Source organism: Stenella coeruleoalba, assembly GCF_951394435.1.
Source record: "Stenella coeruleoalba genome assembly, chromosome: 8".
NCBI classification, from domain to species: Eukaryota; Metazoa; Chordata; class Mammalia; order Artiodactyla; family Delphinidae; genus Stenella; species Stenella coeruleoalba.
In genome coordinates, this window is record NC_137154.1 from 2,445,331 (window position 1) to 2,472,150 (window position 26,820).

Sequence of the window (26,820 nt, forward strand, 5' to 3'; positions counted from 1 at the left end):
GTTTGCTTGCTGGCCCCGGGGATCCGGGCGGGCAGACGCCGTGCAGTAATTATACTCCAGTCTTGTCCCAAACCAGCCTCGGCCACACTGCAGGTGGAAAACACTTTGCACAACGTGTGGGAAAACCGAGCACGTGATCTCAGGGAAGCGGACCCGCCTCCCTGCTCCCCACACTCCATAGGACGTGCAGCCCGGCACGCGGCTGCCAGCCCTTTATTTGGTGTCGACGTTGTAGCCCCCGGAGGGCTGAGACAGAGAAGCGTCATCACAGTCTGGGTTAAAATAACTGAACTTATGCCAAGAACCAACTATTTACAACACACACTGTAACTCACAGAGAGAAAACAAACTTATGGTCACCAAAGGGGAAAGGGGGGGGGAGGGATAAATTAGGAATTTGGCATTAACAGATACACACCACTCTGTATAAAACAGATAACCAACAAGGTCCTACTGCACGGCACGGGGAACTCCACTCAATATCTTGCAATAACCTATAGCACAAAAGAGTCTGAAAAAGAGTATATATGTGTATAACTGAATCACTTTGCTGTACACCTGAAACTAACACAACATTGTAAATCAACTATACTTCAATTTAAAAAGACAGTCTGAAATTTACAAAAAAAAACAAACAACACTTGCTATAGAAGCCACGCCACCTGGCTTAACATACAATTCTATTGCTTCCTCTTTAATGCCCAGCTGGCTTCGGACTCCACAAAACCCCTCCCTGGCCTCGTCTGAGTGGAGGGTGAAACCTCCTTTCCTAACTGTTCCCCCCGAATCTCTCCTCTGAAGGAAACGAGCTCCAGATCCAGGGCTGGGGCCCCCTCTCTGCCCCAGATGCAGTGGAGCATCCTTGGGCCGCCCCCTCTGCTCCTCGAGGCTGGAGGGGGAAACAGAGCCTCATTGGGAACGACCTGTCTCTCGGCACCCTTAAGAGCCTTGGTCCCATTCCTGTGCACCCAACCTGCTCGCTTAGGGGAAACCGCTTCCCCTTGAGCCTTCAGACAAGCAGGTTCCCCGCCCACGGGGAGCCCCGGGGGACTCACTGAGTGGGACTCACCGCCCCTGTCATGACTGCTCCTGGCGAGGACGGGACGTGGCTCTCATGACCCAAGTACCAGAAGGCGAAGACCCCGGGCTCCCTGCTCACCTGGGAATGGCCGGCACCCAGCTCCCTCCAGGAGCATCTGCACTGGGGGAGGACATGGACCCCCGACACCCTCCCACCCAGCACTGGGCCAGTGGGGTTTCCAGTAGGGCTGGAGCTCATTCTTACATAGCCCTGGGGTGCAGGGCTCACCGAGGTTTCCAGGAGTTGGGTTCTGGGGGGGTTCGTCATAACTTGAGTGCGTCGAGAGGGCAGGAGGGGGCCCAGCTTCTCTGACGTCCAGGGCAAATCCTTGCATAAACTGAAAACTCCCTCTTGCTGGACGGTCCCAGTCCTCAGACAGTGGCAGCTCCCCCCGGGGCGCACGCCCCCCTGCATCGCATCCTGCAGGGCACTGAAGGAGTCAGCAGGTGGGCGGCGGGCACCATGCCCCTCCTCCCCTCCTGCCGGCCTCCCACCCTGTCCAGGGGCTGGGAGGATCCTAGGTCTTGGAAGCAAAAATGACCGCAAGCGTTGCAGTGCTGTTTTCCTGCCTTTTCTGCATTTTACAGATGCAGTAACTGAGGCCCCAAGGGTGAGCTGACTCACCCGGGGACATGTGGCCAGGTGGCACCGCCCCCTCGACTCCCAGCTCACCTGGGACGCCCCGCTCGGCGTCAACCCCAGGGGAAGGGCTGCCCACATCTGCCGGGACTGTCCTGAGAGCCAGAACAGGAACTCCAGAGAGAGAACGTTTATTGGGCTGCAGGTCCGTACAGTAGGGAAGCCCACTGCCTCCTTGCCATGTCCCCAGCTTTCCCGGCCCCGCCGCCTGCAAGAGCCCAGGACCCCTCTGGGTGGATGGGCCGCCCTTCTCTCCCCCACGTCCCGTGCTCCTCCAGCCACTTCCCCTGCAGCCCGATCCGTGAGCACCTACTGTGCGCTGTTCCGCCGCCCTGGCCCTCCTGCAGCCCAGCCCGCAGGTTTTAACTCGGGGAGGGGCTGTCTGCACTTCCGGCTGGAGCTCACGGGGTCTTCCTGCATGGTTCCTGGTGCCCCTTCAGCGTCCAGTTCAAGGCCTTGTTCAGCACTGACCCGCTGGGCGGGCAGCTGCTGGGGCGGGAATGGAAGCCCTGCCTTCCAGGCCCTTCTGGGATAACCAGTAGAGGCAGTCCCCCTACCCAGTGACCCCCCCAAGTCAGGCTGTGGGCACCCGGTCACAGCCTCCACCTGCCACTCCCTGGTGGTTTCTGGGGAAACCCGTTCTGTCAGCTGTCATGCGCCTGGCGGAGAAAGTGGCCTTGCCGGTCAGGTAGGACCAAACTGGCACCGGGCCGAGGGCCCCTCCTTGTCCTGCCACGGTAGGAACAGTCCAGGAAGGTGACCTGACATCTCAGGGATGTGGTCACCAAGCTTGCGGACCCACGGCCCTGCCTCCAGACCCTTTTGCTCACTGGACCCTCCAGCCCACCGTCAGGGCCCAAGCAAACCCCACTTGAGGGCGTCCGGCTTCCTGGTGCCGAAGTGTCAGTGTGACATCGGCCTGAACCACGAGACATTGCGGGGGGGGGGGGGCATGCCAAGGGCTCACAAAGAGACCAAACGAGAAACAAGAAATGAAAACCTCTATCCACAAGCAGCGTGCACACACGTGTCCAAAAAGCAGAAGCAGCCCAGACTTCCATCAGCTGATCGACGGCTAAGCAAACTGTGGTCCATCCATGCCACGGAATATTATTCAACATGGAAAGGAATTCACGCTGAATTCATTAAGAGGAGCCGTCTAGAAGGCACTATGCAGAAGTGATGATGGACGCTGTTTCCTTAAAAAAAAGTCAAAATTGCAGGACTTATCACACTTCCATTGATCATAATCGCAGTGGCCAGTGGTCCTGCCAGCCTCTGGCCAATCCTGAGCTCCGTGGAGTGGACCCATGGCCCTCTCACCAGGTGTGTAGCCAGCACGCCTGACCCGTTCTCCAGACACTGAAGCGGCGGCCGCCCAGCCCAAGTCCCGCCACCGTGCCTTGTCCAGTGGAGATACTGAGGTCTGGAGAAGGGTCCAGAGACCCCCGACGACCCTCGAGGTCAGGGCTCCCTGAGGCCCCTGGGGCTGAGAAATGGCCCCGTGGGAGAGGTGAGAAGGCAGGGCTTGTCCTCCAAGCTCGGAGGCCTAAATCTGGGTCTGTCCCCTGACACGTTGGTCACGCCATGAAATAACAAGTTCTAAAGCGTGATACTGCATCGGCGCCTCGTGAGCAGAAAGCGACAGCTATAAATGAGCCCGCGAGTGACGGGGACACAGCGACCGCTCGGAGGCCGGCTCGGGGTCAGCCGTGTCCCTCTGGCTCAAGATGAGCTTTACAGATACCTGCCCAGACAGCCTGCTGCCCCTTCGTCTATGCCTGCCTTCGGGGACGCCCCAGGGAACCCAGCCTGCCAGTCGGCGCTCCCTCCGGGCCCCATCATTCGCCCTAAAACACTTTCCCTTGGTTTCGAGAGACAGCCCCATCCCAGCGCCCGGGGCGGCGCCCTCTCTGGCCCCATGAGAGGTCAGGCTCCTGGATCATCTGATGTGTGGGAGGCGCCCACATGCTGAGACCACAGGGCCACCCCCTCCAGGCTGTCCTTTCTGACTGGGGAGGAGGTTTGACATCTCCCCTCTGCCCCCCAGCCAGTGAAGGTCAGTCCAAGGAGACAGAGGGACTGGTGGCTTCACCCATCAGGGCCTGACCCAGAAGGGCCTTCTCCTTCTGGAGGTTAGAGGTCACAGCAGCCAGTGTCCCGTCACCTGCTGACTGTAGAGGTGGCCGGTGACAGCGGCAGCTCCACTGCACCCTGAGGCTTTTTGGAGAGAATTAACAGGTTTCCACAGAGAGGGGCTGTATCAGTGTCCTGGGGCGGCCGGAACAGAGGACCACACGCTGGGCAGTTTATAAACAACAGAAACGGATTCTCTCCCAGTTCTGGAGGTCAGAGTCTGAAATCAAGGTGTCGGCAGGGCCACACCCTCAGAGGCTCCCTCCTGCCTCTTCCAGCTTCTGGGGGCCCCAAGAACTCTGTGACTTACAGAAACGTCCCTCAGTCTCTGCCTCTGTCTTCCCGTGGCCTCCCCTGCATGTCCATGTCTCAAACCTCCCTCTCCTCCCCTTTCTCCTAAATCACGGGATTTAAGGTCCACGAGATAATCCAGGATGACCTCGGTCAAGACCTTTCCCTTAACTACCCCTGCAAATTCCTAAATCCAAGTAAGGATGCATTCACGGCTTTTGGGGTTAGGACTTCGACATATCTTTTGGGGGTCACCATTCAACTCACTGCAGGGAGTTTCAGGGGCGCCCAGCCCAGCAGAGACCTGGGGTGGGGATGAGGCGCAACAGCACCTCGCCACCCACGGGAAGGTACGCAGTGCCCCCCTCGGCCTGCAGGAGTCCCGGCGGCTCTCGGCCCCTTGTCCCCTCCGCTTGCACCTGCCCCTCCCGCTCACCTGGGTCAGGCCGACACCCATCAGCTCCTCCCACTGTCCCATCACCCTCAGCAGAGCCACCTTTTACCCTGTCACCCCTTGACTAACCTCCTAGGGCTCCATCCCCGGATGAGGATCCCCGCCCCCGCCCCTCCACCATGGAGCCCCCGGGGAGCTCCTGGGAGGTGGCAGCTCTCCTGCCGTGCAGGCGGCCCCAGTACCAGGTCCCAAATGCCAGGCAGCTTCACGCATCCCTGCCTTTGGTCTCCTGGGTCCCTGGGCCAGCGGTGCCTCCCCGCTGCCCGACACCCCGCTCCAGAGCTGGGACCGGCCCCAGCACTCAGCTTAGTGTCACCCCGACCCTGAGCCTGCCAACAAGCTGGTCCCGCCCCCCAGCTGCCGCTTCCTTTTTTTTTTTTTTTTTAAGTATTTATTTATTTGGCTGCGCCGGGTCTTAGTTGCGGCCTGTGGGATCTAGTTCCCTGACCAGGGATCGAACCCGGGCCCCCTGCACTGGGAGCGCGGAATCCCAACCACTGGACCACCAGGGTTCTCGAGGGTTGCGAAGATCTGTTCTGGCTCCGGCCCAGCACCGGCTGGGGACCCCGAGGCTGGGAAGGGCTGTGTCCCCTGGGGCCCGAGCCTGCCAGGGGTGTGTTCTCGGGGGCCGACTTCTCAAGGTGCTATCACAGACTCGAGCCCCCCACTCCGACCCAGCAAGAATCGAGTATCATTTTACAGGCGAGGCCTGGGCAGGGAGGGGGCCCGAGGCTGACGGGGTCTGAATGGAACCCAGGCCTGTGGCCCTTCTGGGACGAGCAGTGGTCCATCACGTGCTTTCTTTGTGTCATCACTGGAGGAAAGCCACACTGCCCAGCGGTGCTCCCCGATGATTCGGGTGGGCTGAGGGGGCTGTCTGGGGAGTCCCCGTTAGAGAACAGTGGAGGGGGCTGCCCGCTGCCCCCCTGGGTCACGCCAGCCCCAGCAGCATCGGCCCCAGAGCCCAGAGCAACCGATGATCATTTCTAACTGACGCTTACATCGGGGAAACCCGGACGGACATCTGGAGCTGGTGGAGGCCCGGGAGGTGAGCAGTGTGCTCTGTGGGAGGGTGGAAAGGGGTCCCTAAAGAGCTGAGGGCCCTCGCAAGGGAGGGGGAGAGAAGATATATGTGGAGACCCCAGCCTGAGAGGGGGCTGGGCTGCAGCAACGTGGTGGCCGGGGCCCCCGGTGGGCATGGCTGCTGGACCCGGGGGCAGGGCGTCTGGCTGGTTCCCACCGTCCGGCTGGTTTGGGCCCTGGGTTTCCGCTGCACTTTGGGTTACGTGTCTTCGGCAGGACCGCTGAGCCGCCGGCACGTGGTGCTGGGGAGCAGGTAGGTTTCTCCTCGGGAAGGGGGCTGATCTTGGGGTCCCTCCAAGGCCCGGGAGAGGATGGCGTTGGCCTTTGCAGGGCCTGGCACAGAGAAGCACGGACCGCGAGAGTATCAGGGGCGTGGAGCCCATAAACTGAGGGGGCCTGGAGCCTCTATTGCTCACGCGTCCCCCGCGCCCCTGGTTTGCAGGGGGAGCTGAGAGTTTAGACGTGGCTCGGCTGCGGACAGAGGGGTCTTGTTGCCCCAGTGCCCCCCAAAGCCCGGTGATGAGTAAGGACCGTGCTCCTCAGAGAGGGGACGGGCACGGCTGGGGGAGGCCAGGGGGTGGGGCGGGTCCAGGCCCCAGCTCTGCCCCCGGGGATCCTGCCCAGGCTTCAGTTTTCAGGGAGAAGGACTCCACGGGCTCAGCCCTCCCCCCAGCTCCAAAGTGAGAATGATGAGTCGCGGTCACAGGAAAGGTGGCTTCTGCGCAGACCGGGCGTGTGTGACCAGGTGTACGACTCGCTGGGTCCCCAGGGCACGGGGGCGGGTGTCGTCCTGCAGCCGAGCCTCAGGCAGCCTGCCCTCGTGTAGCTTCAGCGAGCCCCTCCTTCTCCAGTGGCAGAGGTCTGGCCAGCCTGGTCAGGCCCGCTCCAGGGGCTGGGCTGGACAGCGGTCTGGAGGGGTCCAGGTGATCCTGGCAGAGGTCCCAGGAGGAGGGGGCGCTCGGCTACAGCCCTCGGGGTCGGATGTGTTTTACACTCTGTGTCCCCAAGGGCTGAGCACAGCACCTGCCTCTGCTGGTCAACCTGACCCGACCTTGAGCGCTCAGGCAGGGCCAGTCACAGACCGAGGCCGGCCCAGGGCGACAGACTATGGCCTGCTGCTCGGCGGGAAGCCCCCTGCTTTCAGGCTGCTCCTTTGTGCCCTATGGATCAGCCCAGCGGACACCCCATGAGCACACAGCCCTGAGGAGGGGCGGAGGGAGGGGAAGGCGCACAGCCTCTTTGGAGGGTCGTTTGTGAGCGTGAATCAGAGTGTCAAGCACGAGCGTCCCCTGAGCCAATAATCCGACTTCCAGAAATTTACTATGGGGCGTGAGATCCAAATAATCAATATCTGTGCCAAGAGACACGTGTGGGAGGATTTGCTCTGCAGGGCTATTTTCGGGAGTGAAAATACCCATCGACAGGTAGGTGGTGAGTAAACGAAGGGATGTGGGTGCAGCGGATGCTAAACGTGGCCACGGAGACCACGCTGCGGACTCGGAAGGGATACGCCAAGGAGTGGGCTGTGCCTCGGCGACTCCAGGGCGCAGTGACGGAAGCCACCAGCCCGTGAGTGTGTACATCGGTCCATACGACTTTCTCCGTCTCGTCTGCTCTCCACGAAGAGCGCGCGCCCGTTTTACTGCGGAGCACGCCCCCAGCAGAGCTGTCAGCAGCCCGAAAGCAAACAAGAAGCAGCAAGAGATGCCGGGCCTCCAGGGGGACGGGAGGAGCTCTTGCCCCAGACTCAGGGAACGTGGTCTTGCAAAGGCAGGTGGCCCGAGGGCCTTGGAGGAGCGTGGGGAAGCCTGGGGTCCCTCTCGCCCAGCTGGACCCCCTCTCTGGGAGCCAACAACCCCATACTCCCCCCACTTGCACGGCCCCTCCACCTCCAGGCCGGAGTGGACCGGAGCCTGCTCTCCAGATGCCCACGGCCGCCCCAGCCGCACCGAGAGGCCCTCAGCTCCTAGCACCTGGCAGGGCCAGTGTCTGGCCCAGGGCCACTCCCCTGGGCTGTTCCCCCGATCCTAGCTCTTCGTCTCCTGTTCTTCACACGACCCCCCCACCCCCACCCCGCACCAGGTCTCAGAACCTCTGCTGCGGCATCTCCTCCATTCCTGGGAGCAGTACCCCAGGTGGGGCACCCGGCTTGTCCCTGCAGCCCCAGTGCCCAGGGAGCATTCAGCAGGTAGCAGGTACTAACGGTGATGCTCCTGGGCGGGGGGATGGAGGTGGGGGTGATCTGACCGAGTGGGATGTGTATCCATTAGGCGCTCAGGAACCAGACTCGGCTGACTAAGGAAGTAACCTCTCCACCTTCAGAGCTGCTCCAAGGGGCCATGAACAGACAGGAGGCAGGGGGGACATGGGGGAGCACAGCAGAGACAGAGGCTGGGGACGCACGGCCCAGAGGCTCATCCCGGGACTCCGCCAGGCAGGGAGGAAACAGCACCTGGAGTCTCTCCTGAGGGTCTTCGGGGAGGGTGGGCTTGACCTCTCCAGGAGCTCCTCGAGGTCACGGGGGCTGTCCGGGGTGTGACCTTCCAGAACCTTCCCCACTGCCTTCTGCTCCCCAGCACTGTGTGTGGATGGCCACGGGGCCCTGCCCTGGAAACCCCGCACAGATAGACCTGGAGGGGAACCTGGGGACACCTCCACCCTGAACACGTGCTCTGACGGCAGTTATGAAGGCCGGCGACAAAAGAAGGAGGAAGCGGGGGCTAGAGGTCAGGAGGTGAGCACGAAGCTCTATTTTAAACCCGAGATCAGGGAGATGAGGTGCAGCTGCGTCCGTCGGGGGTCGGCTCTGGGGACCGCGGGGCGTCGAGGGAGCCTCTGTTACACCGTCCTCTCCGCCTTCGTATTTCACATTTTCCGTGATACAGAGTCAAAAAGGAGAGGCTCAAAAGCTCTCTCTTGAAAGCTTAAAGGGAGAATTTAATAAAAGCCTTGAAACAGAGAAGAAATTCACATAACATTAGAGTCCTGTCCTCACCCCACCCCCCAAACAAGGCTCAGAGTTTAAAAGACTAAAAACAAGCCAGGTGCCTCTGAGGACACTGGAAAGGTGACAGCCAGGCGATCAGAGGCTGCACCCCGGGGAAACGCCAGTGCTCCCTCCCCGAAACGGGGGAGGTTAGAGCCACGAGGTGATCCAGATTCGGAGTCAGCCAGGTAACGAGTGGGAAGAAGAGCCGCTCGGTGGGCTGCAGTGTCCCGAGAGCGTGGACCCCAGCGGCTGGGCCCCCGCCTCGCCCACTGCAGAGCGGCCTGGGGCCCTCCGGCCCTGCCCTAGGCCTTTCACAGGCTCCGGCCTGATTGTGTGGGTCTCCCGGCTGTCCAGGACGTATCCCCTGATTCACAACAGCCCCCCAAGATCAGCAACACCCACCAGAGGCCCCGAGCCGGGAACCTGGCAGAGGCTGGGAGCGGGGGCCCGGGTGCTGCCCTCAGCGCCCACCGGCCTGGGCTGGGGGCGGTCACCCCTCGGAGGCCACCTCTCCAGCAGGCTGCCCTGCCGGGCGGCCCAGACAGCGCTGCGACACGTGCCGGGGCAGGGGACTCTGGCAGCAAGCCCCTCGTCCCTTCCCTCCCCACCACCACCGCCACCGGGACCCCGCTCCTCGGCCCCGCCCGCGGGGCTGCCGTGCGGCCGGTCAGCGGGCCCGGGGCCCGCGCAGCCTGTACGGATGGTTCACGGCCAACAGCACGCTTGTGCCCACTGTGGTCGGGCGCCCACCGCAGCCTCTCCCAGGCTCCCGGGTTTACGTCCTCCGGGACCTCCTAGGAGGCAACCCCACCACCAAGAGGTGAGGCCAGGCGCTGACCAGAGCCGACGGCCAGCGGGTCGGGTGGCTCGAGCCCTCGGCCCCCGCGCTGGCACACGCCCGTGTGCCCCCAAGGTGAGGGCAGCCCCCAGCCCTGCTCCCTTTCTTCCTCTTTGATCATCAAAACGACCCGACTCTCGCCGACGTGTCAGCGGGCAATCACTGTCCTGGCCAGGCTCCAGGCAGCTTGGGGTACCGCCAGCCTGGCCACTGGGCCCTGCCGAGGGTGCCCCAAGTGCCGGGTGCTGGTACACAGCTGTGCAAGGTCCTTGTCTCCCTTTTCCACCCTGAGCGCTCACCCCCGCGCCCCTACGTGATGACGCAGGCCTCTGAACCCGATCTGCTGCCACTTCCCCCGCTCGTGTCACCGCAGCCTCCCGAGTGGTCCCTGCGGCCCGGGAGCCAGCGCCCCAGGTCTGGGCAGAAAGGGCTGCAGGACCAGGGAGAGGCGTGCCCAGGGCAGCTCCCACCGCAACCAGGCAGCCAGGAGTTGCCCTCAGGAACCAGAGTCCCAGGGCCCCAGGGAAGGAGCTGGCATGTTTCTTGCCTTCTAAGAGGCTCTTTTGAAAGAGTGTTTTTCGGTTCCCAGGTAAACACAGGTGACACAAGCACAGCTACTCTCCCCCGGTTCACTCCCCAGGGCCTGGGACCCGCTGAGAGTCTCGCAGGAGGGGAGGAACCAGGGGCCCTTGAGCGCGAAGCGAGGACCTGGCCCGGGGGTGAGCATGCCTGGTGCCCCCAGGCCTGGCCGATCGCTTTAGCAGGACACAGGGAATTGTGGACCTGGAGGGGTTCACATCTCAGGCGCAGGTCAGCAGCCAGGAGGCCAAGGACCACGATGTCCCACCTCCAGATGCCGGGGCCAGCGACCTGTGCCCCGCGGGTGTGGGTGCTGTGAGAGCTCACTGGACGAACGCTGGTCCAGGGGAAGCAGGACACATCCCATCCCTTGGCGGGGAGGCCTCCCCAGCAGTCACACCCAGCTCAGCCAGGCGCCCGAGCGGTCCTTGCCTCTCCGGAGGCCCAAACGATCTCATCTGTATAATAAGGCAGCCCCCTGACCCTGCATCCAGGATCGCTGGGAGAACAATGTGGCCACATCCGTGATGTCACCCCTGTCTCCAGAGTGCCATCCCCTCTCCTTCCCACCGTTCGGTCAGTCAGAGCCCAGCTCTTAACCACCACGTCTCCAGGAGTCCCAGCAAGCTCCTGGCCACTGCCCACTGTGGCCACCCACTCCTTGGTGCGGCGGGTGGGATGAGGCCCCCCCAAAAGGTATGTCGACATCCCAACCCCTGGGACCTGTGAAGGTGACCTTCTTTGGAAATAGGGTCTCTGCAGATGTGACCGAGTGAAGATGAGGCTGCATTGGAGCAGAGTGGGTCCTGGTCCAATGACTGTATCCTTATAAGAGGAGAACAGGACACAGAGACACAGGAGGAGGCCAGGTGACCACAGAGGCAGAGGCTGGAGGGACGCGGCCACAAGTCCAGGGATGCCCGGGTTCCCCAGAAGCTGGGAGAGGCAGGAAGCTTCCTCCCCCAGAGTCTTCAGAAGGAGCGGCACACCTGCCCACACCTTGATTTCAGAATCTGGCTTCCAGAACCAGGAGAGAACAAGTTTCTGTGGTTTTAAAGCCGCCCCGCGAGCGCGACCTCCACGCGGCAATGAAGATCCTGCGTGCCGCAACTAGAGACCCGACGCAGCCAAATAAATAAATAAATATTTTTTGGAAAAAGCTGCCCCACGAGTGGTCCTTTGTTACAGCCGCCCCGGACACTCACACTAGGGGTTCAAAACTGGCCTGAACCAAAGGTGAGTGTGTGGACACTGAAAGGACGCCGCCGAGGGACCCTGTGCCCCTGGGCGCTGCTGAGACTGCAGGAGAGTCACTGCTCCATGCAGCAGATGTGCAGACCTCGAGTGAAGCTGACCTGGGCGCCTCTTCCCTGTTCCCCATCGGGGGCACGTCCACGCCAGCCCCTGCCTTGTCCGTCCCGCACGAGAAGCGAGGCTGAGGGGGAGCACACCATCCCGGCACGAACCCAACAGAGGAAGCTGGTGTTCCCTGGAGAAGGGCCCACGACTCAGCAGATGCCAGCCCATCCCTGGGGAGGGGTCTCCAGGCGACGCGGCGACACTGCGCTGGGCACCCTGGTGGCCCCGTCGCTGAGGTCACCTCCCGGTCTCCGAGCAGCAGGGTCTCCGTCCCACCCTGTCCACCCCTAGGAAAAAGCCAGCTCTCAAAGCCCCTCGAATCGGCCACCGAAGCCCCCTCTGCGTCCTGAGCCAGACCCGAAATAAGCACGTCACGCGTTTCTAAAACGTGGGCAGACACCGGATGCAGCCAGGTGACGCCGGGGCGCATTAGTCATCACGGGTCTCAGTGCGAAAGCGTCTCTTTTTTCATTTCTCTTTCCAGCCTCCTGAGGGTGTCAAGGGAGAGAAGTCTGGGTCTTTACTGCAGCTCCATCATCGCGAATCTCTCTACTTAACAGAAGCAGGGCAGCCTCGGGCACAAAGCTACGGCAGACAAAACGAGGAGAGCGACCGCCGGTACAGTCTGGTGTTTCACGCTCGCTTTGCATTTTTATATTACCTGCTGTTTATTACGTGGGAGGAAGCCTTTCTAACTGCAGCAACGGCTTAAAGTTTCCCTTAGATACACATTTATTTAAGTAAAAATAAGTGGGTGGACTTAACCATGTTCTAAAATACCAGCATAGGTGGTTTTGGACCACAGAGGTGGAACTCGGGAAGCTGTTCCGAAAATGCTGGGAGCTGCTCCGAGTGGCCCCTCCTGGTCAGGAGGCCCCCGTGGTCCCTCCACCCAGAGCAGGGACCCGGCCTGGGTTGTCACGGGTCCCGTTCCCAGGGCTCCACCCAGAGCAGCTTCTTTTCTAAGCTCCATTTATTATAAAATAAAATGTAAATACAGAAAACCACGCAGACGTTCGGCCTCACGAGCTCCTCTAGACAAGCACTCTGCAACCACCACCCAGGTCAGAAGTCAGCACTGCCCAGTCACCCCAGGAGCCCATCCGGCACGAGTCCCGGCCACGGCCCCGCCGCCGGTCCTCCCAGACCCTCACCTTCACCTTTACGATTTCATCGTCCAACTGTGAGGCCCCCTTCTAAGTCTCTTAATCTGCGGTCCCCCTCGTTCCCTTCCTTTGCCTTTCAGTTGATCTGGGGCACCCGGTGTCCGACCTGCGAGGGGCTCCTGGACTCACCAGCTGGCGGAGCGGGCAAGGCACGGACCGTCTCTGAGCCCTGGTTTCACACCCGAAGCTGGCGCTGCCAGGCACCTCACAGCTGGTCCTGAGTTTGAACAGAGGGGGTGCCTGTACTGTACCCCGAAATTCTGGGTTCCAGTGGGCACTGGATACCCATCGGTTATTGCGAACAACCCGGAAGAGCCCTACTGGGTTTTGAACGAGATGCAGAACACGGACAGAAGCAAGTCTCTCAGCAGCGGTGAAGGGAGGCGTCACATCACAGAACATCCCGGCTGCGGTTCTGCTCACGACTCCCCGGCACATCTCGGCCCTCCTTCAGCTCCTGCTCGCTCTTGGCTTGCACACATTTCTAACAACCTTCTTCATCAAGTCCATCCCAGACACGGGTGGACCAGAAGCCGAAACAAGTTGTGTTTTAAGGAAAGAAATAACTGACAACCCCTCCGACAAGAAGTTTAAGAAAAGGTGTCTGGGGCCTTTTAGCACAGGGACAAACAGCCCCGCACGAGGCGGCATCCCTCCAGGGCTTCGGTGTCACGGCAGCGTCATCAGGTGAGCTGGCCTAATCCCGGCCTGTCATGTACCACGGTGAGGGCGGGGCGTGACTCTGGCAGGCTTCCTCACCTCTCTGAGCCTCAGCGTTCCCACCTGTGAACTGGGGGTGGTAACACAGCTCACCACATACGGTGGTTTTAAAGATTAAAGGAGCTAATAGACCATGTCAAGGGCCCTCAGCAAAATGTTAAGCATTAGAAAAAATTAATCGTTGTAATGACCCAAGTCACCAGGAAAAGGGTTAAATTATTTCTCGTTTATACCTTAAGCCTGCAAGGCATCACGTGGGTAAAGCAGTATAGCAAGATTTCCCCTGAACACGATAAGGTTTTTTTTTTTTATTTTTTTGCGGTACGCGGGCCTCTCACCGTTGCGGCCTCTCCCGTTGCGGAGCACAGGCTCCGGACGCGCAGGCTCAGCGGCCACGGCTCACGGGCCCAGCCGCTCCGCGGCATGTGGGATCTTCCCGGACCGGGGCACGAACCCGTGTCCCCTGCATCGGCAGGCGGACTCTCAACCACTGCGCACCGGGGAAGCCCACGATACCCGGCAGCTGAGCCGGGTAAGCGGCCCTGGTCGGGGAGAGGCCCCCATGGCCTGAAGGAGCGGGTGTCCGGGATCCATGGGTTCTGCGGGGTTATTCCTGCCCATCAGGCCAACTGGGGCCCGGCCAGAGGCGGGATGCTCCAGGCTTGGCCGGGAAGTGGTGAACGGTCACGTCGGAGAGAGCAGGCTTGCCGGAGATAAACAGCATGTTCCTTGTGCCTTTGAGATTTAAAAATAAACTGAAAAGCAGACACAGTTTAAAAATAATGAACAGGCAGGAGGGCAGTCATTTGCCTGTGTGTCTTCCTCCCATTATTTGTTAAACCGCAGTTGAAAAACTGACCGCCAGCCCAGCCTGCAGCTCCGGTGGCCGGGGCCGGGGTGGGGGGGAAGCACGAGCTGGCGGGCGCTCAGCGGGGCTGGTGGTGGCCGCACGTGGGGGAAGCCCCTCAGGGACCCACCTGGCGTGGAAGAAGCCGTTCTTCCCTTTTCTGCTGTATCTGGAGCTTCAGTAGGAAGCCCGTAAGGTCAGGCCTAGTGGGCACCCCCGGGACCACCTCCTGAAACAGCACCTGCTACCAACAGCTGAGCACCTGCTCCCCCTCCTGAGTTCTGGGTGGAGGTCTCCACAGGCCCTACGCGGCGCCCAGAGGGCACCCATCAGGTCTGGTAACAGGGAGGGGCAGGGGACCCCTGGGGACCCCCGCCAGCACTGCAGGGAACAGGGCAGGAGAGCACACTCGGCCAGCTCTCAGGACTCTGCACACAGCTGCTGGCACAGGAAGGTCTGTGAGCGTCAGAACGGATGGCCCACTGCTGCAGCGTCCCCTTGTCCACCTGGCCTGAAGGAAAGGCCACATTTGGTTTCCCAAGGGCCACTGCAGAAGGTGTCTGCTGAACTGGACAGCGGGCAGTGGTGATGGGGAAGCTGACCCGGGCCTGGGATGCTGTGGCCGGGAGAGGATGGCCTGGCAGGTGGGAAGGCCAGAGGGCAGCAGGACCTGACGGCCACAGGCGTGCCGACCCTACGAACGCCCACAGGTGGAGCTCAGACCCAGGGAAGCGCAACCGGGTCCATGTGTGTGTGAACCTCGTACCGTGTGGTGTGGGCCTCTGGCTCCATCCCCGGTGCACGCGCTGAAAATGCTGGCCAAGGGCACCCGGGCAGCTACAAAACAGTCGAGATCCAAGGGAGTGAAATCTGAAAACATTTCTGCACATTTATGGGTGTTAAAGGTTCTGATGGCCTCAAAATCCTACTCCCTGCAAACATGTGGGCTGCACAGGAAATAAAAATAGAATCGCAGCCCAGGAATCTGTTAATGAGCCCTCCCACTGTGCTGGGCGCCCAAGGTTATGGCCACCCCACTACCCATGGTCAGGGCTGAATTGTGTCCTCCAAATTCATTTGCTGGAGGCCTAACCCTCCGTCTCTCAGATGTGACTGTTTCTGGAGATGGGTCTTTAAAGAGGTGATTAAGGTAAAATGAGGTCACTAGGGTGGGTCCTAATCCCACAGGACTGGGGTCCTTATAAGAAGAGGAGGTCAGGGGACTTCCCTGGTGGTGCAGTGGATAAGACTCTGCGCTCCCAATGTGGGGGGCCCGGGTTCGATCCCTGGTCAGTGGACTAGATCCCACACGCATGCCGCAACTAAGAGTTCACACGCCGCAACTAAGGAGCCTGCCTGCCGCAACTAAGGAGCCAGAGAGCCGCAACTAAGACCCGGCGCAACCAAATAAATAAATAAACAAATAAAAAGAGGAGATCGGGACACAGACACACACAGAAGGACAACCTCGTAAGGACACAGGGAGGAGACAGCCATCTATACGCCGAGGAGAGAGGCCTCAGGAGGACTCAGCCCCGCCCACGCCTGGATCTGGGATTCCACCCTCCAGGGCTGGAGACAACGAATGTCTGTTGTTTAAGCCGCCCCAGCTATGGGGTTTACTATAGCAACCCTGGCCGACCTATACACACACACAAGCAGGCTTCCCCGAGATGGATGGGTCGGCAGCCAGCACCCTGGGGAAAAGGGGCATCTCCCTGGCCATACCTGGGGGACGGAGGAGATGAAGCTTCTCTCCCAGGATGGATGCCGCAGAAGGGCCCAAATTCTGCCTGGGCCACTTTCCATCTGGTGGCTGTGGACCAGAGTGGCCCCGAGCACCCAAAGGGCTGGTGCACCAGCATCACCAATGGTCTCTGCACCCAGGCCCCAGGAGACCAGACAACCAGGCAGCAGCCCTCCCGCCAGTGATCTGCTTCTGCGTAACAGCCACGTGGAAATACCGTGGTCTGGGACTTGGCCGCCATCTGTGCCCCATTTTTGGCATGGGGGGGTGGGGCTGTGTTTCAAGCTGGGCACCTGTGTGCTCTAACCAGCTCCAGGCAGGGCCCGCAGAGCCTCAGCCAGACCCGCCCTCCCCGGACCCTTGCCGTCTCAGGTTCAGCCTATTTCTTTTCCAGCTTAATTGAGGTATAATCAGCAAATAAAATGGTAAAATATTGAAAGTGTACATCACACTGATTTGATACACGTTCCACTGAGAAAGGCTTCCTCCCACCTAGTTAATTAGCACACCTATCAGCTCACACGTTATTTACTTTTTCTTGGTGAGAACATTTCAATTCTACTCTCCTAGTGAATTTCAATTATACAATAGAGTCATCAACTACGGGCATCACGTTACATATAGTTCTTGTTTTTAATGAACAGAACGTGCTGGTCGCTGAGCGACCCCTTGGGAGAGCCTGGCAAACATCTTGTTCCGCGGGCCCTTGGGAGTCGATGTTCAGCCGGCAGCCCAGGCAGAGGTGGGGAGAAAGACCTCCGTCCAGTGGGATTCAAGAGGTGACACAGCAGGCGGGTCCCCAAGGCCAGGAGAGTCTACGGACTGGCTTAGAAAGATTGTCTCAACCCCAGAACGGCGAGCCGAGGACCCCGCCCTACCGGGAGGCGCAGCCCCTGCCCCCCACCTGGGCCAGGCCCTGGGAAGAGCCCCCCACCCCACGCCGGTGCTGGGAGCTTTGTGACTTCTCGCTCACTGGCTGTCCTCCTTCCCCATCTGCTGCGGGGGAAAGGCCGGCTCCCCCCACGTGTGCTGGGGCATCACTGGCAGCCACTTGGCCACACCCAGTGGGCTGCTCACGTGCTCACCCTGGGACCCCGAGACGCCACCGCAGGCCACTATCCCAGAGAAGCACCCGTCTACGTGCCCCAGGGGACCCAACGCAGGACACGCTCCAGGGATAAGACGGAAACTACCCAAAGTCCTTCGACAGAGGAGTGGAAATAAGTCCTGACTTATACATAGAAAATAAGGATAGGGAACGAGGCAGAGGCACTCATAACTGCATGGCTCAAACGACGTTGCAAAAGGCTGCGTATACGGGTTTTTGCAACTTCTCCGTGACTCCGAAGTTATGGGAAATAAGCAGGGGCGTGAAGGGAGAGCGGCAGTCATGCGACATCTGTCAAGGAGCCAGAGGGTCCTGTATTTGTTTGTGGACTCATCCATATATAGCAACAGCACAAAAGCACTCTGCGATGTCAGCTTGGCAACCCCCGGGGGGAGGGCGGTCAGGGGCCCGTCCTGCGCCGGAACTTTGGGCTCCCAGCCTGAAGCAGGCAGAGCCAGAGAACAGGACCTTGATGAGGCGGGATCGGTTCTACTCTTTTCTGTGGTTTCTAGGTGTAAATCTTTCCCACTCATTAGTCAAAGCTTTAATCAGTGATAAGGAGATGGTCCCTCCCTGCTGGCAGAGCCTCGGCCAGATGAGGGCCGGTGGCTGCAGCATCTCTGGGGGCCGGCTCTGGGCTTCGAGCACATCCTCCCCCTGCCTCCGAGGCCCACGTTGCCATGCCCGTTTCACAGACGGGAAAATTGAGGCCTGGAGCTTAAGGGACTTGTCCAGGGCTCCCTGGCTAGTGACGTGTCCGAGTGGGGGGGACTCCCACGGAGCCCACGCTCTAACCACCACGCCACTCGGCGTCCACGTGGTCAGACGGGGGGCTCCAGAGCCCCCACGGCAGGTCAGGAGCGCTTTTCCAGGGGTGCTGTTTACAGACTCGGGCATCTGGCTTAACCGCGCTCCCTGCCTCCGCCTGAAAACGAAACACCCAAACCAACGAACAGAAGCAGCAGCTCGCTGACTTGCCAGGAAAACAAGTGACATTTCCCCAGCAAGTGGAAGGAGGCGAGGGCTTGGCCTGGGGCTCCGGCTGGAGACCCAACCCCCAGCCTGTGAGAAGAAGGCTGAGAGGACAAAGAAGTGGTGTGTCCACAACGGAATGCTACTCAGCCACCAGAAAAGACGAAATCCTGCCCATTTGAGACCTCACGGACGGACCTCGAGGGCACTATGCTACGTGAAACAAGTCAGACAGATAAAGACGAAGGCTGTAGGGTCTCATTCATGTGGAATCCAACAAACAAAAAACCCAAAATGAACGATAAAGCAAACCGAACCCAAACAAACGAGCAGATACCGAGAACAGAGCAGTGGTTGGTGGGGGGAGGGGCACGGGGGTGCAAAGCGGGTAAAGGGGACCAACAGTATGGGACCGGATGGAGACCATTTTGGTGGTGAGCATGTGGTAGTGTATCCAGAGCTCGAAACACAGTGTACACACTATATATACACACGAAACTTACGTGCTGCTTTAAACCGATGTTACCTCAATTTAAAAACATCTTTAAAATATTACATATAGTATTTTCTAGCAAAAAAAAAAAAGAAGGGCAGATAAGGGGTGAGGTGGACCCATGCAGGGCCCACAGACAAAGTGCTGGCCAGGGCTGCGCTGGCCAGGCACCTGGTGTTCCCTGCACGACGGCCTGGACGCCGACCCCACTGTGCCCGAGAGTCAGCGCCCGAGACGGAGCCGAGGGAGGGCTTTCCAGGCAAGGGATCAGCGTACGCTAAGGCACAGAGGTGCTAAGTCACATCAGAGCGAACACCTGGCGATCTGCGAGAGCAGAGCAGAGGGCGGGGCCCTGCCCCAAGACTGAGAAACTCTCCCCTCTGATCAGGCGAAGAAACGCTGGCCCAGCCTGGCCAGCTCTGGGCAGCTGGAAGGTTCTCCTGCAGGACGGGCCTTGCAGTGGCTGGTGGTGGATGCCCACTGCCAGGGAGAGAGCGCTGCACGGCTGCATGCAGGGCATGGAGGGGGTCCCAATGGTCAGGCCCAGCACTGAGACTGCCCCTCGGAGGGGAACGCCTCTACCCCCCTCCCTGGGGGCCTCCGGAGCCAGCCTCCTGACCAGCAAGGGTGACCCACAGTGGCCGCTGGAATGGACCAGCAACCAGGCCCTGTCCCCGGGCGGCCTCACTCAGGATCGCACCGTGGGGCTGCAGTCTTACATTCTGAGTCAAGGTGTCATCTTCTTGCAGACCCAAACTAACCCAGCCTCCCGGGACCAAGGGCTGGGTCTCTTCCTGGCAGCCTTTGGGGTCCTACCCTTTGGGTTCTGCCCTTCCAGGGGTCCTGCCCTTCAGGGGCGGCTGCAGTCCAGAGGCAGCATGGAGGCCTCAGAGCAGGGGCCACCTGTGCTCTGTCGCAGGAGCGCAAAGCGGAAACAGCGTGGGTGGGCTGGAGTGGGCGAGGGCTCCTTCAAAGTGGGCTGCTCTCTCTCTGCTCCAGGAGAAGGGGGTGGAGGATGACAGAAGCGGCAGCAGGTTCTACAAAGGGCTCACGCCGGGTGGCCCACGTGGGCGGACTGCAGGGAGGCAGGGGTGAGGGGCCAGCAGCAGGCAGCCGCTTTGGTGACGGGAAGTCATGTGTGGTGCCCGAGGGAGAGGGGGAGAGTTTTCCAACCATCGGTCTTGTGGCTTTCACCCTGTTTTTTTTTTTTTTTTTTTTTTTTTTTGGCCGCACTGCATGGCCTGCAGGATCTTTGTTCCCCGAAAAGGGACTGAACTGTGGCCCCAGCAGTGAGAGCGTGGAGTCCTAACCACTGGACCGCCAGAGAATTCCTGTGGCTTTCACACTTTTAAAAATTGGTGGAAACTCTTTTCCATATAAAATTTGCTGTGAGACGTGGATGGAGCTAGAGACTGTCATACAGAGTGAAGTAAGTTAGAAAGAGAAAACTATCGTAAATAAACGCATATATGTGGAACCTAGAAAAATGGTACAGATGAATCGGTTTGCAGGGCAGAAACAGACACACAGATGTAGAGAACAAACGTATGGACACCAAGGGGGGGAAGTGGTGGGGTGGGATGAATTGGGAGATCGGGATTGACATGTATACATTGATGTGTATAAAATAGATAACTAATAAGAACCTGCTGCATAAAAAATAAATAAAATAAAATTCAAAAAAAAAAAAACACACCAAAAACTTGCTGTGTAACTTCAGGCTAAAACAGCTGGAAGGGCAGGTGCTGGGGACCTGAGCCGTCCAGAGAACCTGGGCCTCGGGCAGTGAGCTGGGGCTCAGGGTGCCCCTTCCCTCCCAGCTCCTGCCCCATCACCACCTGTCTGGGGGACACAGGAATGTGGAACACAGGATGTCAGGGATCGGGGAGCCTTACGGACGGGGAAACGGAGGCCCGGTGAGGACAGCACGGCGATCTTGCCATGTTCTGGGCTGCGGTCTCCTTGCCTCTCTAATAGAAGCTGGGTGGACCCTGTGAGCCCCTGGACCTCAACCTCAGCTTTGTTTGGGGAGGGGAGACAAGAGGGCTCAGGTGAGAGCTTTGCACTCACTCTGAAGCCAGAGAACAAAGCATTAGGACCGAGGCCCCTTTCTGTGGGTCAGTTTCCGCCCAGGAGATGGGCACATGCTAAAGGTCAGCTGGGGACTGGAGCTCTCAGTCCTGGGGGTGGGGTTCTCACTCCACCTGAGCTCATCTTTGGGCATTAATGTGAAGCCCCAGCTCTCCCTCCCCACCCCCAGCACCCCCAGGCCCTACCGTGCACCTGGCCTCCGGCCTACAAGGAGGTCTGGTTCCTAACCCACAAGGAGCTAAGGCAGAGAACCAACACGGGGCCAATGGTCACCCGTCTCATGACTTCTCATGGGACTGCTGTGGGCCCGGATTACAGATAGGGAAACAGAGCTTTAGGGGGTAGAAACTGCTGGCCCCAGGACTTGGGGTTAAGAATCCCTGAGCCGCTTCCTTGGCCTGGCCTCCACATCCACCGTGATCCCTGACACCATCAACCCCTGGGACCCTGGCCAGCCTCTGCGCCGTCCTCCAGCCCCAGGCCTGTACCAGGGCTCCAGGGGCCTGCTCAGTTCAGCCCAGGCCGGGCCGGCAGAGGAGGCGGCGGGCATCCAGGCTCCCCTCGGGAACAGGGTGGTGCAGGAGAGCCTGTCCTGTCGCTCTGGGTTGGCTGAGTGCTGACCCGGAGAGGGCCCCGGTCAGGGCCACTGCAGAGGTGGACGCAGAGGCGTCCTGAACGGGCGGGGGCTCCGTGCACGGCCACCCCTGACCACGTTCTCAGAGCCCTGCGCCAGGTGCCACACTGGCCTTTAGGTTCCAACTGGGAGGCATGGGGTTCCCCCCATCCCCTGTCTCCTGGGGCTGGGGTGAGAAGCCCACAAGCCCAGGGTCCATGGGAGGACCTGCAAGGGCCCCCGACCCCTGGGTGTCACCCCAAGGGCGGCTGAGGACTGACCATGAAGCCCGCCCCACCCCCGGTCCAGAGACCCTTCTTGTCTCTAAAAGCAGCAAAGGGATAAAAACACATTCGGTAAACGTGTCGGTAAGTAGCAAAAAGCCTGTCCCTGGCCTCTCTGACCCAGAACGTTCGGCCCTCGGGTCTGCAGACCTCAGACACAGTGCGCACTCCCCGCCCCCACCCCGGTCCCGCTGGATTGGGTGACTCCTGAGTGGGGTGGGTGGGGATGAGGTTCATCCTACAGGGCAGGCAGTCGGCCTTCCTGTCCCAGCTGCTCACCCTCCGGCCCCTCCCTCTGGCCTCCTGGGGAAGCGGGAGAGGACACAGCCACCTGGAGCCGCCCTAGCAGCCTCGGCGCCGCCCCGGTGACAGACCCCGGGGAGACCCCCAGCCCTTTAATGGCCTCTGCCGTATTCACCCCAATAGGCGGGCACCGAATCCCCCACCGCCCCATCCTCCCCACTCCTGCGCCGCCGCGCAGGCCTGGCCCTTTAAGCCACCTCCCCTGCGCCGCATTCACCCCAATAGGCGGGCACATCAATACGGCCGCGTGATCCCTCCCCTTGGCGGACTGCCTTTCCTCGAGTGGAAGCCACTGAAAACGGGTTCATGGTGGCTGTGGCCAAGCCAGCCACCGCCCCTGCCCACTGTTGGCCGAGGATCGGGAGGCCTCCCTCCCTCCTGGTTCAGAAGCCTGGCCCGTCCCTGCTGGGCCATCCCCTCCCTCTGCCTTCCTGGGCGTTTGCCTACTCCCGGTCTCCGCCCCTCCTCGGCCTTGGACAAGAGAAAGTGACCCCCAGCTGGTCACAAGGGTCAGCAGCCTGTGGGACGGGGCGGCCCCAGATCCCCTCCTGATGTGCTCATTAAGCCCGTGAGACATCCCTCTCATTGGGATTGGGGCAGCGCTGCTCCGTCGTGAGGCCTGGACACCCCCCTGCAGCCCTTCCTCCCAGCCAGGGCCAGGGAGGGCCCGGACAGTCCAGGCCACCTCCATTCGCCCAGTGAACTCTGCACACGATACTTCTAATCCAGAAATGGCAGGACCCTTGGGAAGGCGGGCAAGCTGGGTCCATCCCTCCTAGGACAGAGGGCACGGGCTGGTCAGGTGTCCTGCCTGTCAACGCCGGTGAGGTCCACAGACCCGAGGTAGATGCAGGATGGGGCATCCCCGGGCGAAGACGATTCTACAGCTTCCCATGAGCACCCACTGTGTGCCAGGCCCGGGGGCAGAGCCCCGAGCAGACATCCAGGCAATGAGCGAAGGGTGACCCAGGTGCCAACAGTGTGCCCGCCCGCTCGACTGAACAGATACGGGATGGAGATGGTTCCAGAAATGCATGGATCACGGCGCTGAGAAAATGAAACCCAGCACCTTCGAATGGAGGCTTCAGTCAGGAGCAGAGGCCAGTCTGGAGAGAAGAGTGGGTGTGAGGTGGGCTTGGGAGTTCAGCAAAGTACTAGCTCTGAGGTTTTCGACAAAGGCCCTGTGAGTCCCCTGGCGCGGGCCAACCAGGCTCCTGTCCTGAGTGGTGGGGACGGTCTCTCACTGGCTGGATGACCCAGATAACCTTGGCAATTCTCTCACCTCCCCAGGGGCCTGGCCCGGTGGTTCCGAGGCCCTTCCCAATGGCCCTCGAGCCTCCCTCTCTGAATCCCAAGGGTGTGTGATGCTGGCGCAGGGATTCCCTTCTTGGGTATCCCTGGGGCACTTCCCGGCAGCCCCACGTCTCGGTCCTGCAGCATTTCTTAACCTTGACGGCTCATTCCCCAGCTACCTCACCGGACAGAGAACTCTAAGCCAGAGACCTCGTGTCCCAGACGCAGTCCCATCCAAGCCTGGCCTTCAATGGGGCAGGTCCTGACCACACAGCGGGTGCCCACTGCCCTCAGCACAGACGCCAATATATGCCAACTTCACACCCACGGGCACACAGGAGCCCTGGCCTGGAGCAACTGTGATGCTAAGAGGACACATAATCCAAAGTCCAAGTCCTTTGTCCTCGATCACCATTACCATCCCTGGAGAAGTTTATCTGCTCACACGGCTGGGGAGCTGGTGCAGGTTACCGAGCCACCAAGGCCAGCCATAAACCCACAGAGAGCTCATCCCCCGTTGTAAGTTCTGCTTCCTCGACCTGCAGGCAGCTGGCAGCTCAGGGGCGTCAGGCTTCAAGCTCCAGGTCCGCGATCCCATTGTCTGCTTGCGCGCGGGTGGGGCAGGGCCCGGGGCGCCAGGAGGGTGGGCACTGAGTGTGTCTGTCTGGTCTGTCCTGCCAGCTGTGTTTAGAGATGGTGACAAAGCAGATGGGCCAGGCAAAGGCCCTCGAGTCCGGGCCTCGTCCTGGGGAGGAGGTTTGCCCCTCGTCGTGGGGCAAATCCGGCACGGACAGCAATACTCTGTTCCTTGGTGACAGCTGCGAGCGGCACGCCTGGTGACCGTCCTTCTGCGCCTCCCAACCCCTGGCCCCCGACCCGACAGTGCCCACCTGGGCTTCTGCCTCCTGAGAGCCGCCAGGTGGTTCCATCCGACCCGTGGACCCCACGGTGGGCCCTGCACTTGACACCTCCCTTCAAGTCCAGACGACGGGGATCCTTTTGACGCACACCGTGCACCCCTGAACAGTCTCCAGTCCTGGGGTTCAGGTCTCACCCATGTAACCGTGAGCTACACTGCTTCCCAGCTGTGGCTGCACACCTGTCCCCTGAATGAATGGGAAGGGGGCAAGCACGCTCCCATCACCTTGGGTGCGTTCTCGTCCACCTGTGCATCGTGCGTGTGTATGCGCGCACGCGTGCATGCGCGCCCACGCTGACTTAAGCACAGAATCATCAGAAAGTGCAAGTCCCCCAAACACAGCTGCCAAAGACACACCACAACCTTCAAACCACTGGCCTGTCACGCAGCCTTTCTTCCCACCCCCAGGTGCAGCTTGTCAGATGACTATCACAGCTCAGGGAGCTTCCAGGAAGAAAGATTTCAGGAGAGAAACTGATCCCCGAACTTCTGAGCACAGTAACGACCATTCTAGGGGAGGGGCTGCAGCCGGCGTTCTGAAAAGAGCCGGGAGCAAACCTCTGGAGACTTAGCTGATCCCCGGCCCAACTCAGGCCAGCCTGACCCCCGGGCCCAGGAAGGAGGGGCTTCCATCTGGCGTCCAGGAAGCACCGCCCACGGGTCCACATCTGCACAGCAGCCTCCACAGGACGAGGCCCGGACTCGAGGGCCTTGGCCTGGCCCATCTGCTTTGTCACCATCTCTAAACACAGCTGGCAGGACAGACCAGACAGACACACTCAGTGCCTACCCTCCTGGCGCCCCGGGCCCTGCCCCACACGCACGCAAGCAGACAATGGGATCGCGGACCTGGAGCTTGAAGCCTGACGCCCCTGGGCTGCCAGCTGCCTGCGAAGCCTGTCAAGTTCAAGGAGCGGCAAGGCCTCGCAGCCAAGAAAGTGCGTAAAAGCCACCCGACAAACCACTCGAGGGGAGGGCTCCTGCTGTCCGGGGCCCGGATCCACCTGGCGCCCACATCTGCAAGGGCGTCCACATCCAGCCCAAAGGCTGTGCCCACGGCCCAGGCTGTGACAGCCCGGTCCTGCCTCTGGACCTGGCCTGGGGGAACACCACAGGGGTCGGCCTGTGAAAGGTACCTTGAAGGCTCAGGCAGACGGGCAGACACACATATAAAAGATCTCTGGTGTAGACGGACCCCCAAATGGCAAAAGCGCAGAAATCCAACCAGCTGCTTGGGCTGGGCCTGGCTCAGACCAAGGATGAGCGGGGGGCAGAGAAGCCCACCTGCCCGTGGTGGGCCCTGTCCACACCCCCAGGAGCCATTCAGAATCCCAATTCCAGGGTCTTCCGACGGCACACGGCCCAGCTTGGGGGCTCCAAGTGGCAGTGGCTGGCCCCCCCAGCTGCTGACAGCCCCCTACCCCCACGTCCCACCCTCCCTTGGCCCGCGGGAATCGTCAAGTGCACGGCACCCTCGTGTAGACTTATGTCCCCTGAACAATTTCCAAGGCTCCCTGTCTCAGGGGCTCAGTGGCCTAGAGATGGAGGGCCCGGGGGGTGGGTGACAGCAGAGGTCCTCCCCCTCAGCTCACGCAGCCCCTCACTCTGTGGACACAGACCAAGCCCCAGGCTGGAAGGCCAGACGCTAATCCCAGACCCCATCCAGAGGCGGCAGGTCCCCTTCCCGCAGACCCTGCCCCTTCAAGATCCCCTGGGTCTGGGCTGAGCTGGGGACACAGACCCGGCCACTCCGCGCAGATGGACCCAGCCACCCTCCCTCCCCTCCCCGCTCCTTCAAGCCCCGAAACTGGGGAGCCCGGTTGCCCGCCGCTTCCCACACTCCGGCCCCACCCGCGCTCCAACCCGCCCGCCCGTGTCTGGGATCGTAGCCGCATCACCCCGGGCTCCCCGAGCGACGGCCCGGGTCGGGGCTCCCCAGCTCCGGCCACTGTCGGGGTCGGCCGGGCTACGCCCCAGTCCCCGGGGTCTGCGGGCTCCGGCGCGGGGCTCCCCCAGCCCCCTCAGCAGCCCCCCCTCCCCCCCGGCGGCCCCCTGGACGCTCCCGGCCCTCTGGGCCGCGGCCTCCTCCCCGCCCCCTCCTCGGTCCCTCCTCGTCCCCTCCTCGTCCCCCGCCGCGCTCCTACCGTGAGAAGCTGGGCCGGGCCGGGCCGGGCCGTGCCGGGCGCGCGGGGGCTCAGCTGGCGGCGCGGCCCGGCTGCAGGAAATGCCAGAAGACTGATCCAACCGCGGGAGCAGAGGGAGGGAGCGGAGGAGGGAGGAGAGGAGGCGGGGAGAGGGACGGAGGGCGCGGCGGCCGCAAAACCCGGGCGGGATCGGCGAGCGGAGCGGGCGCGCCGCGACCCCACTCCCTGCCTGGCGCGGCCTTGCCTCGCCGCCCTCTGCCTGGCGCGCCCGGCGCTCGGACGTCCCTCCCGAAACGGGGTGAGCGAGCGCTGGTGAGTGGGGTCAGCCTCCATGGGTTAGGGGTGCGGGAGGGCACATGATCACAGATTCTTGCAGGCCTCCAGCCCACCCTAGCCAGAGTGGGGGGGACCCCGTCTCTTTCCGACCCCGAGAAACTGTCACCATTTCTCCCCCAGGCGGAAGCCACCGGAACACAAGAGGAAACCCAGACACCCGAGCCCTTTGTCCTTGTCCCACGTGTGGACCCCTGCCTCATACCCATGTTTCTCAGTGCATCTCTTTCTGAGGATGATTTTTTTGGGCCAGGAGCCCACCTTCTTGTGGATTTCCTCCTGTGTGAGTTCCCCTCACCCCTTCTGCCCCCAGGGAGCTTTTTAGACCCCTGAAGCCT

General features: G+C 61.0%; 1 protein-coding gene across 1 annotated transcript in view; it reads right to left on the minus strand.

Moving 5' to 3' along the window:
- The window catches only part of OSBPL5 (oxysterol binding protein like 5), a 65,267-nt gene extending 39,048 nt beyond the window's left edge, over positions 1–26,219 (minus strand). The window contains exon 1 of the mRNA XM_079929709.1: positions 26,150–26,219. The gene's annotated coding sequence lies outside the window, so the exon portion shown is untranslated. The remainder of the gene's footprint in view (positions 1–26,149) is intronic.
- Positions 26,220–26,820: the final 601 nt, after the last annotated feature.